At 45.5% G+C, this 19,144-nt stretch overlaps 7 non-coding genes across 7 annotated transcripts; all 7 read right to left on the bottom strand.

Annotated features, from left to right (window-relative positions):
- Positions 1-658: 658 nt before the first annotated feature.
- LOC130309549 (U2 spliceosomal RNA) lies at positions 659-849 on the bottom strand. The gene has a single exon (XR_008858212.1). It is a non-coding gene; the product is annotated as a U2 spliceosomal RNA (small nuclear RNA).
- Positions 850-2,960: 2,111 nt separating this feature from the next.
- On the bottom strand, positions 2,961-3,151 carry LOC130309548 (U2 spliceosomal RNA). Its single transcript, XR_008858211.1, has one exon. It is a non-coding gene; the product is annotated as a U2 spliceosomal RNA (small nuclear RNA).
- Positions 3,152-5,243: 2,092 nt separating this feature from the next.
- On the bottom strand, positions 5,244-5,434 carry LOC130309547 (U2 spliceosomal RNA). The gene has a single exon (XR_008858210.1). It is a non-coding gene; the product is annotated as a U2 spliceosomal RNA (small nuclear RNA).
- Positions 5,435-7,531: 2,097 nt separating this feature from the next.
- LOC130309545 (U2 spliceosomal RNA) lies at positions 7,532-7,722 on the bottom strand. Its single transcript, XR_008858208.1, has one exon. It is a non-coding gene; the product is annotated as a U2 spliceosomal RNA (small nuclear RNA).
- A 2,088-nt stretch (positions 7,723-9,810) lies between these two features.
- LOC130309544 (U2 spliceosomal RNA) lies at positions 9,811-10,001 on the bottom strand. The gene has a single exon (XR_008858207.1). It is a non-coding gene; the product is annotated as a U2 spliceosomal RNA (small nuclear RNA).
- Positions 10,002-12,087: 2,086 nt separating this feature from the next.
- Positions 12,088-12,278, bottom strand: LOC130309543 (U2 spliceosomal RNA). The gene has a single exon (XR_008858206.1). It is a non-coding gene; the product is annotated as a U2 spliceosomal RNA (small nuclear RNA).
- Positions 12,279-14,372: 2,094 nt separating this feature from the next.
- Positions 14,373-14,558, bottom strand: LOC130309584 (U2 spliceosomal RNA). The gene has a single exon (XR_008858244.1). It is a non-coding gene; the product is annotated as a U2 spliceosomal RNA (small nuclear RNA).
- Positions 14,559-19,144: the final 4,586 nt, after the last annotated feature.

Raw genomic sequence — 19,144 nt, 5'->3', positions numbered from 1 at the left:
CACTATAGCATAGCCTAACCCTCTGTACTTTGGTCTATATTGATGCGGGACATAGACAGCCAGCTGATGACCAATCCATTAGTGCAATGGATGGCTGGAAGCATTTGTCTTTGCCTTTGCAATACCACAGAAGCAATGCATGGTCAATGTACAGCAATGACACACCTGTGTGAACAGCCAGGAGACCCCCCCATGTTATGTTACATAGTTACATAGTTAGTACGGTCGAAAAAAGACATATGTCCATCAAGTTCAACCAGGGAATTAAGGGGTAGGGGTGTGGCGCGATATTGGGGAAGGGATGAGATTTTATATTTCTTCATAAGCATTAATCTTATTTTGTCAATTAGGAACATTCAGCACCCACCCGCTATCAAGGCAGCTGCCTATCATGTCATGCCCTACCTGCACAGGTGTGCTGGCTACTCAAATGATCCAATTAAGGAGGCCATTTAGTCAGCAGCAGCAGAAGTCCTGTGCCTGGACGCTCCAACAGCGGCCAGACACAAGCAGAAGCAGCAGAAGCAGCAGCAGCACCACCTTTTGTTTTTTGGCTGCAGCAGCAGCAGCAGCAGCAAGGCCCACAGGGCTGGCTAGCTGGCTAGCCAGCAAGCAGGTAGCAATGAAAGTAGGAATCTTTCTTTTTAACCCTGTAAGGGGGTGGTGCACTGTACCCGAAGATACTGCCATATCGGGTCAATGCATAGGGCGACGGAAGCAAGCTTCGAAATCGGCCCCCGTTCTCAAAAATCCATTTAATATATGGTCCCCAGATAGGGGACGTATCAGATATTAAACTGATAAGAACAGATACTACACTTGATCTTAGCCAAAAGGCCGAGAAGCGATAACCGTGAAAGGGGCGGGCCCAACAAGGTCCCCTTCATGGGCACTATCACTGCTTGCTGTCAGGGAGGCTGCCAGACAATTTTCCATGCACACTCTGGGCTGGGGGGCAGTCAACCACCAGTACACACAGCAGAACCTAAACCCATACCATTATTGCTAAGCAGCAAGACAGGACAGGGGCCCATTGCACTCCCACGGGGCCTTTTTAAATGCAATCCATAACCCGGATTTGCCAGGAACCCTTCTTACTCCTCCTACTTGCATGTGACACTGGGCTTAGGATCTGCATAGGAAACACACACACAAGCACACACCTACCTTTGTTGCCTGCAGATGCCTCCTTGGCTGTCCCCAAACGGTATCAAACCAACACCCACGGGAAGCTGTAAGCATAGAGGACATGCCTGCACCCCATTGGACTTACCTGTGTGGGTTAAATCCGGGTTATTTGACAACCTATGGCGGTGATGGTTCTGCTCAGGCAGAGCAGTGCTGATGCTCCTCATAAAGCTGTCGCTGCTGTGAAGGTTCTAGGTGACATCACAATCCCTATGGTTACATACACAACAAAGCTGGGTTGTTGTTGTTTACACTCTGCAAGGCCTGTGGAAGTGAGTGACATCATAGCACTGTAGTTCTGAGGGTTCTAGATGGATGCAACAATCTCCTGTTGCTTCTATGAAGGCCATAATAGACGACATCACCAAACAGCTCCATAGTCACATACACAGCAAAGGAGAGATGTTGTTTACACCTAGTGATGTCAGTGGTATTGAGTGACATCACAGCACAGTGCTAAGGCTCCTGGGCCTGGACACAGCAGCGGCTGCAATATCTCAACGGAGAATACGTTTATATATATGTGTGTGTGTGTGCGCGTATATATATATATATATATATATATATATATATATATATATATATATATATATATATATATATTTCTCCGCCGAAATCACTTTTAAACCCATTTCCACCTTTTTTTCCCTTCTCTTCCTCTTACTTTTTTTTCACGTTTTTTTACGTTTTTCTCCTTTTCGCCTCTTTTCTGGGCGTATTATTCTTCTTTTTCTTCTTTTTTTTCGTCTAATGCATACCCCATCAGTGCAGCAATGCTTATTCAATACCGCCAGCAGATGGAGACACTGGGGGATAATTTTCTAAGGATTTATACTGATTTTTCCTGTCTGAATTTGTCGCACAGAAAGTTGCAGGCCAAATATGTGTGACATTTCTGCGACTTTAGCTTCTAGAGCATTTTTACAACATTATACATAGGTGCTGAATACATAAAAAGCGACTGTTCAGCGACAGACAAGTCGCATCGGCTGAAAGTAGGCCAGAATGTCAGTCCATGTTGGAGCAGGTTTAGATACAGTCTAAAGCATAGATCTCAAAGTCTGTGCACAGAATTTAGCAAGGGCCTCGCACCTTCTGATGCATCAGGTAGGTGCACTATAGCATAGCCTAACCCTCTGTACTTTGGTCTATATTGATGCGGGACATAGACAGCCAGCTGATGACCAATCCATTAGTGCAATGGATGGCTGGAAGCATTTGTCTTTGCCTTTGCAATACCACAGAAGCAATGCATGGTCAATGTACAGCAATGACACACCTGTGTGAACAGCCAGGAGACCCCCCCATGTTATGTTACATAGTTACATAGTTAGTACGGTCGAAAAAAGACATATGTCCATCAAGTTCAACCAGGGAATTAAGGGGTAGGGGTGTGGCGCGATATTGGGGAAGGGATGAGATTTTATATTTCTTCATAAGCATTAATCTTATTTTGTCAATTAGGAACATTCAGCACCCACCCGCTATCAAGGCAGCTGCCTATCATGTCATGCCCTACCTGCACAGGTGTGCTGGCTACTCAAATGATCCAATTAAGGAGGCCATTTAGTCAGCAGCAGCAGAAGTCCTGTGCCTGGACGCTCCAACAGCGGCCAGACACAAGCAGAAGCAGCAGAAGCAGCAGCAGCACCACCTTTTGTTTTTTGGCTGCAGCAGCAGCAGCAGCAGCAAGGCCCACAGGGCTGGCTAGCTGGCTAGCCAGCAAGCAGGTAGCAATGAAAGTAGGAATCTTTCTTTTTAACCCTGTAAGGGGGTGGTGCACTGTACCCGAAGATACTGCCATATCGGGTCAATGCATAGGGCGACGGAAGCAAGCTTCGAAATCGGCCCCCGTTCTCAAAAATCCATTTAATATATGGTCCCCAGATAGGGGACGTATCAGATATTAAACTGATAAGAACAGATACTACACTTGATCTTAGCCAAAAGGCCGAGAAGCGATAACCGTGAAAGGGGCGGGCCCAACAAGGTCCCCTTCATGGGCACTATCACTGCTTGCTGTCAGGGAGGCTGCCAGACAATTTTCCATGCACACTCTGGGCTGGGGGGCAGTCAACCACCAGTACACACAGCAGAACCTAAACCCATACCATTATTGCTAAGCAGCAAGACAGGGGCCCATTGCACTCCCACGGGGCCTTTTTAAATGCAATCCATAACCCGGATTTGCCAGGAACCCTTCTTACTCCTCCTACTTGCATGTGACACTGGGCTTAGGATCTGCATAGGAAACACACACACAAGCACACACCTACCTTTGTTGCCTGCAGATGCCTCCTTGGCTGTCCCCAAACGGTATCAAACCAACACCCACGGGAAGCTGTAAGCATAGAGGACATGCCTGCACCCCATTGGACTTACCTGTGTGGGTTAAATCCGGGTTATTTGACAACCTATGGCGGTGATGGTTCTGCTCAGGCAGAGCAGTGCTGATGCTCCTCATAAAGCTGTCGCTGCTGTGAAGGTTCTAGGTGACATCACAATCCCTATGGTTACATACACAACAAAGCTGGGTTGTTGTTGTTTACACTCTGCAAGGCCTGTGGAAGTGAGTGACATCATAGCACTGTAGTTCTGAGGGTTCTAGATGGATGCAACAATCTCCTGTTGCTTCTATGAAGGCCATAATAGACGACATCACCAAACAGCTCCATAGTCACATACACAGCAAAGGAGAGATGTTGTTTACACCTAGTGATGTCAGTGGTATTGAGTGACATCACAGCACAGTGCTAAGGCTCCTGGGCCTGGACACAGCAGCGGCTGCAATATCTCAACGGAGAATACGTTTATATATATGTGTGTGTGTGCGCGTATATATATATATATATATATATATATATATATATATATATATATATATATTTCTCCGCCGAAATCACTTTTAAACCCATTTCCACCTTTTTTTCCCTTCTCTTCCTCTTACTTTTTTTTCACGTTTTTTTACGTTTTTCTCCTTTTCGCCTCTTTTCTGGGCGTATTATTCTTCTTTTTCTTCTTTTTTTTCGTCTAATGCATACCCCATCAGTGCAGCAATGCTTATTCAATACCGCCAGCAGATGGAGACACTGGGGGATAATTTTCTAAGGATTTATACTGATTTTTCCTGTCTGAATTTGTCGCACAGAAAGTTGCAGGCCAAATATGTGTGACATTTCTGCGACTTTAGCTTCTAGAGCATTTTTACAACATTATACATAGGTGCTGAATACATAAAAAGCGACTGTTCAGCGACAGACAAGTCGCATCGGCTGAAAGTAGGCCAGAATGTCAGTCCATGTTGGAGCAGGTTTAGATACAGTCTAAAGCATAGATCTCAAAGTCTGTGCACAGAATTTAGCAAGGGCCTCGCACCTTCTGATGCATCAGGTAGGTGCACTATAGCATAGCCTAACCCTCTGTACTTTGGTCTATATTGATGCGGGACATAGACAGCCAGCTGATGACCAATCCATTAGTGCAATGGATGGCTGGAAGCATTTGTCTTTGCCTTTGCAATACCACAGAAGCAATGCATGGTCAATGTACAGCAATGACACACCTGTGTGAACAGCCAGGAGACCCCCCCATGTTATGTTACATAGTTACATAGTTAGTACGGTCGAAAAAAGACATATGTCCATCAAGTTCAACCAGGGAATTAAGGGGTAGGGGTGTGGCGCGATATTGGGGAAGGGATGAGATTTTATATTTCTTCATAAGCATTAATCTTATTTTGTCAATTAGGAACATTCAGCACCCACCCGCTATCAAGGCAGCTGCCTATCATGTCATGCCCTACCTGCACAGGTGTGCTGGCTACTCAAATGATCCAATTAAGGAGGCCATTTAGTCAGCAGCAGCAGAAGTCCTGTGCCTGGACGCTCCAACAGCGGCCAGACACAAGCAGAAGCAGCAGAAGCAGCAGCAGCACCACCTTTTGTTTTTTGGCTGCAGCAGCAGCAGCAGCAGCAAGGCCCACAGGGCTGGCTAGCTGGCTAGCCAGCAAGCAGGTAGCAATGAAAGTAGGAATCTTTCTTTTTAACCCTGTAAGGGGGTGGTGCACTGTACCCGAAGATACTGCCATATCGGGTCAATGCATAGGGCGACGGAAGCAAGCTTCGAAATCGGCCCCCGTTCTCAAAAATCCATTTAATATATGGTCCCCAGATAGGGGACGTATCAGATATTAAACTGATAAGAACAGATACTACACTTGATCTTAGCCAAAAGGCCGAGAAGCGATAACCGTGAAAGGGGCGGGCCCAACAAGGTCCCCTTCATGGGCACTATCACTGCTTGCTGTCAGGGAGGCTGCCAGACAATTTTCCATGCACACTCTGGGCTGGGGGGCAGTCAACCACCAGTACACACAGCAGAACCTAAACCCATACCATTATTGCTAAGCAGCAAGACAGGGGCCCATTGCACTCCCACGGGGCCTTTTTAAATGCAATCCATAACCCGGATTTGCCAGGAACCCTTCTTACTCCTCCTACTTGCATGTGACACTGGGCTTAGGATCTGCATAGGAAACACACACACAAGCACACACCTACCTTTGTTGCCTGCAGATGCCTCCTTGGCTGTCCCCAAACGGTATCAAACCAACACCCACGGGAAGCTGTAAGCATAGAGTACATGCCTGCACCCCATTGGACTTACCTGTGTGGGTTAAATCCGGGTTATTTGACAACCTATGGCGGTGATGGTTCTGCTCAGGCAGAGCAGTGCTGATGCTCCTCATAAAGCTGTCGCTGCTGTGAAGGTTCTAGGTGACATCACAAATCCCTATGGTTACATACACAACAAAGCTGGGTTGTTGTTGTTTACACTCTGCAAGGCCTGTGGAAGTGAGTGACATCATAGCACTGTAGTTCTGAGGGTTCTAGATGGATGCAACAATCTCCTGTTGCTTCTATGAAGGCCATAATAGACGACATCACCAAACAGCTCCATAGTCACATACACAGCAAAGGAGAGATGTTGTTTACACCTAGTGATGTCAGTGGTATTGAGTGACATCACAGCACAGTGCTAAGGCTCCTGGGCCTGGACACAGCAGCGGCTGCAATATCTCAACGGAGAATACGTTTATATATATGTGTGTGTGTGCGCGTATATATATATATATATATATATATATATATATATATATATATATTTCTCCGCCGAAATCACTTTTAAACCCATTTCCACCTTTTTTTCCCTTCTCTTCCTCTTACTTTTTTTTCACGTTTTTTTACGTTTTTCTCCTTTTCGCCTCTTTTCTGGGCGTATTATTCTTCTTTTTCTTCTTTTTTTTCGTCTAATGCATACCCCATCAGTGCAGCAATGCTTATTCAATACCGCCAGCAGATGGAGACACTGGGGGATAATTTTCTAAGGATTTATACTGATTTTTCCTGTCTGAATTTGTCGCACAGAAAGTTGCAGGCCAAATATGTGTGACATTTCTGCGACTTTAGCTTCTAGAGCATTTTTACAACATTATACATAGGTGCTGAATACATAAAAAGCGACTGTTCAGCGACAGACAAGTCGCATCGGCTGAAAGTAGGCCAGAATGTCAGTCCATGTTGGAGCAGGTTTAGATACAGTCTAAAGCATAGATCTCAAAGTCTGTGCACAGAATTTAGCAAGGGCCTCGCACCTTCTGATGCATCAGGTAGGTGCACTATAGCATAGCCTAACCCTCTGTACTTTAGTCTATATTGATGCGGGACATAGACAGCCAGCTGATGACCAATCCATTAGTGCAATGGATGGCTGGAAGCATTTGTCTTTGCCTTTGCAATACCACAGAAGCAATGCATGGTCAATGTACAGCAATGACACACCTGTGTGAACAGCCAGGAGACCCCCCCCCCCCCCATGTTATGTTACATAGTTACATAGTTAGTACGGTCGAAAAAAGACATATGTCCATCAAGTTCAACCAGGGAATTAAGGGGTAGGGGTGTGGCGCGATATTGGGGAAGGGATGAGATTTTATATTTCTTCATAAGCATTAATCTTATTTTGTCAATTAGGAACATTCAGCACCCACCCGCTATCAAGGCAGCTGCCTATCATGTCATGCCCTACCTGCACAGGTGTGCTGGCTACTCAAATGATCCAATTAAGGAGGCCATTTAGTCAGCAGCAGCAGAAGTCCTGTGCCTGGACGCTCCAACAGCGGCCAGACACAAGCAGAAGCAGCAGAAGCAGCAGCAGCACCACCTTTTGTTTTTTGGCTGCAGCAGCAGCAGCAGCAGCAGCAAGGCCCACAGGGCTGGCTAGCTGGCTAGCCAGCAAGCAGGTAGCAATGAAAGTAGGAATCTTTCTTTTTAACCCTGTAAGGGGGTGGTGCACTGTACCCGAAGATACTGCCATATCGGGTCAATGCATAGGGCGACGGAAGCAAGCTTCGAAATCGGCCCCCGTTCTCAAAAATCCATTTAATATATGGTCCCCAGATAGGGGACGTATCAGATATTAAACTGATAAGAACAGATACTACACTTGATCTTAGCCAAAAGGCCGAGAAGCGATAACCGTGAAAGGGGCGGGCCCAACAAGGTCCCCTTCATGGGCACTATCACTGCTTGCTGTCAGGGAGGCTGCCAGACAATTTTCCATGCACACTCTGGGCTGGGGGGCAGTCAACCACCAGTACACACAGCAGAACCTAAACCCATACCATTATTGCTAAGCAGCAAGACAGGGGCCCATTGCACTCCCACGGGGCCTTTTTAAATGCAATCCATAACCCGGATTTGCCAGGAACCCTTCTTACTCCTCCTACTTGCATGTGACACTGGGCTTAGGATCTGCATAGGAAACACACACACAAGCACACACCTACCTTTGTTGCCTGCAGATGCCTCCTTGGCTGTCCCCAAACGGTATCAAACCAACACCCACGGGAAGCTGTAAGCATAGAGGACATGCCTGCACCCCATTGGACTTACCTGTGTGGGTTAAATCCGGGTTATTTGACAACCTATGGCGGTGATGGTTCTGCTCAGGCAGAGCAGTGCTGATGCTCCTCATAAAGCTGTCGCTGCTGTGAAGGTTCTAGGTGACATCACAATCCCTATGGTTACATACACAACAAAGCTGGGTTGTTGTTGTTTACACTCTGCAAGGCCTGTGGAAGTGAGTGACATCATAGCACTGTAGTTCTGAGGGTTCTAGATGGATGCAACAATCTCCTGTTGCTTCTATGAAGGCCATAATAGACGACATCACCAAACAGCTCCATAGTCACATACACAGCAAAGGAGAGATGTTGTTTACACCTAGTGATGTCAGTGGTATTGAGTGACATCACAGCACAGTGCTAAGGCTCCTGGGCCTGGACACAGCAGCGGCTGCAATATCTCAACGGAGAATACGTTTATATATATGTGTGTGTGTGCGCGTATATATATATATATATATATATATATATATATATATATATATATATTTCTCCGCCGAAATCACTTTTAAACCCATTTCCACCTTTTTTTCCCTTCTCTTCCTCTTACTTTTTTTTCACGTTTTTTTACGTTTTTCTCCTTTTCGCCTCTTTTCTGGGCGTATTATTCTTCTTTTTCTTCTTTTTTTTCGTCTAATGCATACCCCATCAGTGCAGCAATGCTTATTCAATACCGCCAGCAGATGGAGACACTGGGGGATAATTTTCTAAGGATTTATACTGATTTTTCCTGTCTGAATTTGTCGCACAGAAAGTTGCAGGCCAAATATGTGTGACATTTCTGCGACTTTAGCTTCTAGAGCATTTTTACAACATTATACATAGGTGCTGAATACATAAAAAGCGACTGTTCAGCGACAGACAAGTCGCATCGGCTGAAAGTAGGCCAGAATGTCAGTCCATGTTGGAGCAGGTTTAGATACAGTCTAAAGCATAGATCTCAAAGTCTGTGCACAGAATTTAGCAAGGGCCTCGCACCTTCTGATGCATCAGGTAGGTGCACTATAGCATAGCCTAACCCTCTGTACTTTGGTCTATATTGATGCGGGACATAGACAGCCAGCTGATGACCAATCCATTAGTGCAATGGATGGCTGGAAGCATTTGTCTTTGCCTTTGCAATACCACAGAAGCAATGCATGGTCAATGTACAGCAATGACACACCTGTGTGAACAGCCAGGAGACCCCCCCATGTTATGTTACATAGTTACATAGTTAGTACGGTCGAAAAAAGACATATGTCCATCAAGTTCAACCAGGGAATTAAGGGGTAGGGGTGTGGCGCGATATTGGGGAAGGGATGAGATTTTATATTTCTTCATAAGCATTAATCTTATTTTGTCAATTAGGAACATTCAGCACCCACCCGCTATCAAGGCAGCTGCCTATCATGTCATGCCCTACCTGCACAGGTGTGCTGGCTACTCAAATGATCCAATTAAGGAGGCCATTTAGTCAGCAGCAGCAGAAGTCCTGTGCCTGGACGCTCCAACAGCGGCCAGACACAAGCAGAAGCAGCAGAAGCAGCAGCAGCACCACCTTTTGTTTTTTGGCTGCAGCAGCAGCAGCAGCAGCAAGGCCCACAGGGCTGGCTAGCTGGCTAGCCAGCAAGCAGGTAGCAATGAAAGTAGGAATCTTTCTTTTTAACCCTGTAAGGGGGTGGTGCACTGTACCCGAAGATACTGCCATATCGGGTCAATGCATAGGGCGACGGAAGCAAGCTTCGAAATCGGCCCCCGTTCTCAAAAATCCATTTAATATATGGTCCCCAGATAGGGGACGTATCAGATATTAAACTGATAAGAACAGATACTACACTTGATCTTAGCCAAAAGGCCGAGAAGCGATAACCGTGAAAGGGGCGGGCCCAACAAGGTCCCCTTCATGGGCACTATCACTGCTTGCTGTCAGGGAGGCTGCCAGACAATTTTCCATGCATACTCTGGGCTGGGGGGCAGTCAACCACCAGTACACACAGCAGAACCTAAACCCATACCATTATTGCTAAGCAGCAAGACAGGGGCCCATTGCACTCCCACGGGGCCTTTTTAAATGCAATCCATAACCCGGATTTGCCAGGAACCCTTCTTACTCCTCCTACTTGCATGTGACACTGGGCTTAGGATCTGCATAGGAAAAACACACACAAGCACACACCTACCTTTGTTGCCTGCAGATGCCTCCTTGGCTGTCCCCAAACGGTATCAAACCAACACCCACGGGAAGCTGTAAGCATAGAGGACATGCCTGCACCCCATTGGACTTACCTGTGTGGGTTAAATCCGGGTTATTTGACAACCTATGGCGGTGATGGTTCTGCTCAGGCAGAGCAGTGCTGATGCTCCTCATAAAGCTGTCGCTGCTGTGAAGGTTCTAGGTGACATCACAATCCCTATGGTTACATACACAACAAAGCTGGGTTGTTGTTGTTTACACTCTGCAAGGCCTGTGGAAGTGAGTGACATCATAGCACTGTAGTTCTGAGGGTTCTAGATGGATGCAACAATCTCCTGTTGCTTCTATGAAGGCCATAATAGACGACATCACCAAACAGCTCCATAGTCACATACACAGCAAAGGAGAGATGTTGTTTACACCTAGTGATGTCAGTGGTATTGAGTGACATCACAGCACAGTGCTAAGGCTCCTGGGCCTGGACACAGCAGCGGCTGCAATATCTCAACGGAGAATACGTTTATATATATGTGTGTGTGTGCGCGTATATATATATATATATATATATATATATATATATATATATATATTTCTCCGCCGAAATCACTTTTAAACCCATTTCCACCTTTTTTTCCCTTCTCTTCCTCTTACTTTTTTTTCACGTTTTTTTACGTTTTTCTCCTTTTCGCCTCTTTTCTGGGCGTATTATTCTTCTTTTTCTTCTTTTTTTTCGTCTAATGCATACCCCATCAGTGCAGCAATGCTTATTCAATACCGCCAGCAGATGGAGACACTGGGGGATAATTTTCTAAGGATTTATACTGATTTTTCCTGTCTGAATTTGTCGCACAGAAAGTTGCAGGCCAAATATGTGTGACATTTCTGCGACTTTAGCTTCTAGAGCATTTTTACAACATTATACATAGGTGCTGAATACATAAAAAGCGACTGTTCAGCGACAGACAAGTCGCATCGGCTGAAAGTAGGCCAGAATGTCAGTCCATGTTGGAGCAGGTTTAGATACAGTCTAAAGCATAGATCTCAAAGTCTGTGCACAGAATTTAGCAAGGGCCTCGCACCTTCTGATGCATCAGGTAGGTGCACTATAGCATAGCCTAACCCTCTGTACTTTGGTCTATATTGATGCGGGACATAGACAGCCAGCTGATGACCAATCCATTAGTGCAATGGATGGCTGGAAGCATTTGTCTTTGCCTTTGCAATACCACAGAAGCAATGCATGGTCAATGTACAGCAATGACACACCTGTGTGAACAGCCAGGAGACCCCCCCATGTTATGTTACATAGTTACATAGTTAGTACGGTCGAAAAAAGACATATGTCCATCAAGTTCAACCAGGGAATTAAGGGGTAGGGGTGTGGCGCGATATTGGGGAAGGGATGAGATTTTATATTTCTTCATAAGCATTAATCTTATTTTGTCAATTAGGAACATTCAGCACCCACCCGCTATCAAGGCAGCTGCCTATCATGTCATGCCCTACCTGCACAGGTGTGCTGGCTACTCAAATGATCATATTAAGGAGGCCATTTAGTCAGCAGCAGCAGAAGTCCTGTGCCTGGACGCTCCAACAGCGGCCAGACACAAGCAGAAGCAGCAGAAGCAGCAGCAGCACCACCTTTTGTTTTTTGGCTGCAGCAGCAGCAGCAGCAGCAAGGCCCACAGGGCTGGCTAGCTGGCTAGCCAGCAAGCAGGTAGCAATGAAAGTAGGAATCTTTCTTTTTAACCCTGTAAGGGGGTGGTGCACTGTACCCGAAGATACTGCCATATCGGGTCAATGCATAGGGCGACGGAAGCAAGCTTCGAAATCGGCCCCCGTTCTCAAAAATCCATTTAATATATGGTCCCCAGATAGGGGACGTATCAGATATTAAACTGATAAGAACAGATACTACACTTGATCTTAGCCAAAAGGCCGAGAAGCGATAACCGTGAAAGGGGCGGGCCCAACAAGGTCCCCTTCATGGGCACTATCACTGCTTGCTGTCAGGGAGGCTGCCAGACAATTTTCCATGCACACTCTGGGCTGGGGGGCCGTCAACCACCAGTACACACAGCAGAACCTAAACCCATACCATTATTGCTAAGCAGCAAGACAGGGGCCCATTGCACTCCCACGGGGCCTTTTTAAATGCAATCCATAACCCGGATTTGCCAGGAACCCTTCTTACTCCTCCTACTTGCATGTGACACTGGGCTTAGGATCTGCATAGGAAACACACACACAAGCACACACCTACCTTTGTTGCCTGCAGATGCCTCCTTGGCTGTCCCCAAACGGTATCAAACCAACACCCACGGGAAGCTGTAAGCATAGAGGACATGCCTGCACCCCATTGGACTTACCTGTGTGGGTTAAATCCGGGTTATTTGACAACCTATGGCGGTGATGGTTCTGCTCAGGCAGAGCAGTGCTGATGCTCCTCATAAAGCTGTCGCTGCTGTGAAGGTTCTAGGTGACATCACAATCCCTATGGTTACATACACAACAAAGCTGGGTTGTTGTTGTTTACACTCTGCAAGGCCTGTGGAAGTGAGTGACATCATAGCACTGTAGTTCTGAGGGTTCTAGATGGATGCAACAATCTCCTGTTGCTTCTATGAAGGCCATAATAGACGACATCACCAAACAGCTCCATAGTCACATACACAGCAAAGGAGAGATGTTGTTTACACCTAGTGATGTCAGTGGTATTGAGTGACATCACAGCACAGTGCTAAGGCTCCTGGGCCTGGACACAGCAGCGGCTGCAATATCTCAACGGAGAATACGTTTATATATATGTGTGTGTGTGCGCGTATATATATATATATATATATATATATATATATATATATATATATATTTCTCCGCCGAAATCACTTTTAAACCCATTTCCACCTTTTTTTCCCTTCTCTTCCTCTTACTTTTTTTTCACGTTTTTTTACGTTTTTCTCCTTTTCGCCTCTTTTCTGGGCGTATTATTCTTCTTTTTCTTCTTTTTTTTCGTCTAATGCATACCCCATCAGTGCAGCAATGCTTATTCAATACCGCCAGCAGATGGAGACACTGGGGGATAATTTTCTAAGGATTTATACTGATTTTTCCTGTCTGAATTTGTCGCACAGAAAGTTGCAGGCCAAATATGTGTGACATTTCTGCGACTTTAGCTTCTAGAGCATTTTTACAACATTATACATAGGTGCTGAATACATAAAAAGCGACTGTTCAGCGACAGACAAGTCGCATCGGCTGAAAGTAGGCCAGAATGTCAGTCCATGTTGGAGCAGGTTTAGATACAGTCTAAAGCATAGATCTCAAAGTCTGTGCACAGAATTTAGCAAGGGCCTCGCACCTTCTGATGCATCAGGTAGGTGCACTATAGCATAGCCTAACCCTCTGTACTTTGGTCTATATTGATGCGGGACATAGACAGCCAGCTGATGACCAATCCATTAGTGCAATGGATGGCTGGAAGCATTTGTCTTTGCCTTTGCAATACCACAGAAGCAATGCATGGTCAATGTACAGCAATGACACACCTGTGTGAACAGCCAGGAGACCCCCCCATGTTATGTTACATAGTTACATAGTTAGTACGGTCGAAAAAAGACATATGTCCATCAAGTTCAACCAGGGAATTAAGGGGTAGGGGTGTGGCGCGATATTGGGGAAGGGATGAGATTTTATATTTCTTCATAAGCATTAATCTTATTTTGTCAATTAGGAACATTCAGCACCCACCCGCTATCAAGGCAGCTGCCTATCATGTCATGCCCTACCTGCACAGGTGTGCTGGCTACTCAAATGATCCAATTAAGGAGGCCATTTAGTCAGCAGCAGCAGAAGTCCTGTGCCTGGACTCTCCAACAGCGGCCAGACACAAGCAGAAGCAGAAGCAGCAGAAGCAGCAGCAGCACCACCTTTTGTTTTTTGGCTGCAGCAGCAGCAGCAGCAGCAAGGCCCACAGGGCTGGCTAGCTGGCTAGCCAGCAAGCAGGTAGCAATGAAAGTAGGAATCTTTCTTTTTAACCCTGTAAGGGGGTGGTGCACTGTACCCGAAGATACTGCCATATCGGGTCAATGCATAGGGCGACGGAAGCAAGCTTCGAAATCGGCCCCCGTTCTCAAAAATCCATTTAATATATGGTCCCCAGATAGGGGACGTATCAGATATTAAACTGATAAGAACAGATAAGGTTTCAACAAAATTTTATTGAATAAATAAGAAACCATACAAAATTTAAAATGCAAAATAATAAAAGGTTCACAAAAGTTTTAAAATACAAATAATAAAACCAGTAATAAAAGGAGAAAAAATAAAAATGGCAGGATAAAACATTATACCAATGTCATAAAAACTGATTATATTGTTATTTCGTTCCATAGAGGCAGACACCACATGGATGCTGCCTCGCTGGCCCCCAACTGTTTCTTGTCTCTTAGGTAATAGATGTACATCTCACTCAGGGCCAGCTTTATACAGTTTTTAACATCAATAAAATCATGTTTAAAAAGTAAGATGTTCCTAACTTTCCAGATGGCATTTTTAAAACAATTAATAATCATCCAGCAGATCATCTGCTGTTTAAAATTGGGGCAGTTAAAAAGACCGTAAAAGACACATTCGTGATTAAAATCTTTTAGGCCGCAGGCCCACTTCAAAAGTGGGCCTACCTTCCTCCAAAGCTCCCGTGCAAAAGGGCAGTTCCAAAATATGTGCAGCACCGTTTCGTCCACTCCGCAGCCATCTCTCGGGCACTTGGCTCTCGCCACCAGTCCTCGCCTGTGCTGGAACTCACGAGTAGGGAGGCACTGGTGGACGATTGCCCAGGCAAGATCCCTGTGTACATTCGCCAGAAACTTCCCGTACACGTTCCGCCATACCTTTTTGGATCTTGCCTGTGTGAAATTGGACACTGCCAGGGTAACCTCACTCCGCCTGAGGACCTTTGATACCTTTCTCTGGTCCCCCAGTATGTCAGGCTCCAAATCTTGGAGACCTAGGAGCCTGACTGTCTTTTCCAACACCACATAATGTTTTGGGGGACACAGAAGCACCGGAGCGTTCAGAGGGATGCGCAACCATCTTTTAAAAACCATGCCCGCAGCGTACCTTAAAAAGCAGCTAAAAATGCCATCGGATTTAATAATTTTAAAACAGAAACAGAAATACTTTATGTAAAAGAAAGTAAAAAGGTTAGGAACATCTTTCCCGCCATTATCTTTACTTTTGTACATAAAATCACGCTTTAATTTCTCCATTTTTGAACCCCATAAAAAAGTAAAAACAATTCTAGTTACTTTTTTAATGTATAAAATAGATGGAGGAAATACCATGGCAATGTATAGCATAATAGGGAGTAAAACCATCTTTTTTATTAAAATCTTCCCCTCCATGGTAAAGTTTCTAAGATTCCACATTAAAATCTTCTTCTCCATCTTAGCTATAGCTGAATCCCAGTTAGGGCTCCCATCATTGACCTGGTTAAAAACAATACCTAAAACTTTAATTTGATCCTGTTGCATTGTAACTCCTGGGGTGATGGATGAATCCCAGGAGCCAATATAAAAACAGTCACATTTATCTGTGTTTAGCTTAAAACCAGAGACCTCGCAGAAATAGCTGGTGTTCCTCAATGCCCCCCTCATGGATGGAGAGTCCGGGCACAGTATGGTGACATCATCCATGTACCCCAACACCTTTAGATGGGTCCCTCCTCCACCAGGTATCGGTACGCCTCTTACTACCCGGTCTTTTCTGAGGAGGGCCATCAGTGGTTCGATTGCGCAAATAAAAAGGAGTGGGGACAGGGGGCAGCCCTGTTTGACACCTGATAAAAGAGGAACACCGCTGGTTAAAAAGCCATTAACAGAGACTTGACTAAAACAGGATCGGTATAAAAGCATGATTCGGCTTAAAATCGTTTCAGGCACTGCCATCTTTTTAAGAACTAAAAACAGGTATTCATGGGAGACCCTATCAAAGGCTTTTTCAAAGTCTAAGGATAAAATTGCTACAGTTTGATTTCTATCCTTAAAATACCATAAAACATCTCTTAAAATATTTAGGGATTCAGCTATAGACCTTCCAGGTACCCCACAAACCTGATTTGGGTGAATTAATTTATGAATAAAAGGTTTAAAACGGACAGCTAATAACTTGGCTAAAACTTTATAATCGACATTTAAAAGTGTGATGGGGCGCCAATTTTTTAGCATATCTTTTTCACCCTTTTTAAAAAGTAATGATACAATCCCCCTCCTCCAGGAAGGGGGAAGTTCATTAACAATAAAAGTTTCTTTATACAATAAAACCATATCATCCTTTAAAATATCCCAAAAAGCTAAATAAAATTCGATGGGTAAACCATCTTCCCCAGGGGCCTTCCCACTAGAAAAACTTTTAAAAACAAATAAAAGTTCATCTAAGTTAAGATCACGGGATAAAACCTCCTGGTCTAAAACATCTAGCTTAAAATCAAGGGAATTAAGAACATGTTCTAAAAAGGATGGATTAAGATCTTTCTTATTAAAAAGAAGCTGGTAGAAGTTAAAAACTGCATCTAACATGCCTTTTGGAGTGGATTCACCCTCAAGGTTTTGGATGATATCCCTCCTATTCATCACTTTTTTAAAAAAGAAACGGGAACATTTCTCGCCCTCCTCCAGGTGCTGCACATGTGAGTTAAAAATGATTTGTTTCCCTTTCTTTTCTATGGCATGTTTTATTTCAGTTTTAAGGTTTAAAATATCATTTTCTACATCCATACCAGCTTCTTTCAATTTAAAAAGTACATTTAAACGCATGTTAAGAACATAAAACCACTGTTTTTCCATTTTTGCCTTCTTCTTACCTGCTTTGATAAAAAAAAATCTGATTTTAGATTTGGTGCCCTCCCACCAGTGCAGCATAGGCTCGTAGGGTTTTCTTTGTGATTGCCAGCATTGGTAGGTCCGCACAAACTCCTCTTTTATCTCAGGGTCCTCTAGGAGTGTGGTGTTTAATCTCCAGAGGCCCCTTTTTGCTTTTTGCTCCCCCTCTAGCTCCAGGCCCACCAAGAGGAGCTTATGATCAGAGAAGATATTCTGCTCGAGCGTGCATTTCAGGGGTTTAAAAGCTCTAGAGGAAAAAATAAAATCGATTCTGGAGCTCACTCTTCCATTGGACCATGTGGCGCCCGGGTCCTCCGGCAAGAGATCCTTCCAGCAATCTTTCAAATTAAAATCATCAATAAAATTTTTAAGCAGGTAAGAAGTGCGGTCTTTACGATTAATATCCCCACCCTGCCGGTGTTCCCCATCACGTATGCAGTTAAAATCACCTCCCACCAGCAGGGGGGAAGACCCAACACAAAACAGTGGTAAAATTTCAAATAGTTCTGCCCGCTCCTGTTTATCAGGAGGGGCATACACATTTAAAACACGAATTAAAAGTCCATTAAAATATAGATGAATTAAAAGAGCTCTGCCAGGCACAATCTCAGTTACTGTATGAATAGAAAAGGACTGGCCTCGGCAGAGCAGCCCAACACCCACAGAACGACAGTCATTTGCACCGGACCATATGGATGGGCCCAGCTTCCAGTCTTCTTTTAAGTCTTTATAGTCCATTTTACTAGGGATTCCACATTCTTGTAGCAGGCAAAGGTCAAAGTCACATGTCTCTAGATAAGAAAATAAAGCAGCCCTGCGATCAGGGCTCTTTAAAGACCTCACATTGAGTGAGGCAATTTTTACAGGGATAGGCATAGTTTATGGAGAGTCCGTGCTTGGAGAATCAAAGTCAATAATAAGCTGCGTACCGTCATCCCCCGCCTGCGGGGTCATCAGCTCCTTGATGTTCTGAGGGTCGGAGCTTGAGATCGATGATGCCCCGACCCTGAGCTCGCTCTCGTCCGAACTACGGCACGCCGCTTTCCTTTGAATGTCTTCCTCTTCTTCTTCTCTTTGTCTTTTAAATGTCACACTGCTGTCCATATCCTCTGTGTTGCTCTCACTCGATGTAATCTCTGGCCCCCGGCTGATGGATCTGCGTCTTCTTTCATCTTTTGACGACTGGAACTGCTGCACAGGGGCCTGTGAGGCCTCTTTTCCGGAACCTTTGCCGCTACCTTGGGAAGTTTTCATCGCTTGTTCCCCAGCAAGCGTTGCTGAGGACTGTTGCTCCAACTTCCCCATCGATCGACGATGGCCAGTTTTACCCACCGGGTCCACTGCTGGCGGGGCAGCAAACCCTGGTTTGGCGCCACTTGTCTTCTTGGCCCTGTCCTGTATAGGCGGAGTAACAGGACCGGGCTCAGACCTGGCCACCTGGCTCCCCTTCCGGCGGGCTTTCACCGGGGCCTCTTCGTCCGGAGCAGGGCGACCCTGGGCCAAGCCAGTACCTGGCTTATGCTGCAATTTTGGGTCCACCTCTGCCCCCACCGAGGCCCGTCGGCTGCCACCCGCCACAGGTGAGCCCCCTTCAGAAGTTTTGGCGGGCTCTTGAGCCAGGTAGGAAGTCGATCGACGTCTTTCAATTTCCCGGGCAGTAAACTCGATCACCCGCCCGGGCTTCGTGGAATCCCCATGGCCTCCCCCTAGCACTACCACCGGTGGGCCCCCCGATGGAGCACCAGAGGTCTTGGGCCTGGACCCATCAGTACCTGCCATCTGGGGTTTGGGCATCTTAAAAAAGGACGTCTTTTGTCCTGTCCCCTCTTTGGGTGGGCCCAGCCTTGACCCACCCATCGTAGTTTTTGCTTTATGGGGACAGGAATTAAAATTGTGATTTTCCTCTCCGCAGAGGTTGCACCTTATCGTATGGCTACA

The sequence above is a fragment of the Hyla sarda genome, unplaced genomic scaffold (assembly GCF_029499605.1).
Source record: "Hyla sarda isolate aHylSar1 unplaced genomic scaffold, aHylSar1.hap1 scaffold_153, whole genome shotgun sequence".
Taxonomy (NCBI): Eukaryota; Metazoa; Chordata; class Amphibia; order Anura; family Hylidae; genus Hyla; species Hyla sarda.
Note: the sequence above shows the minus strand (reverse complement) of the source record. Positions and strands in the feature narration are given on the sequence as shown.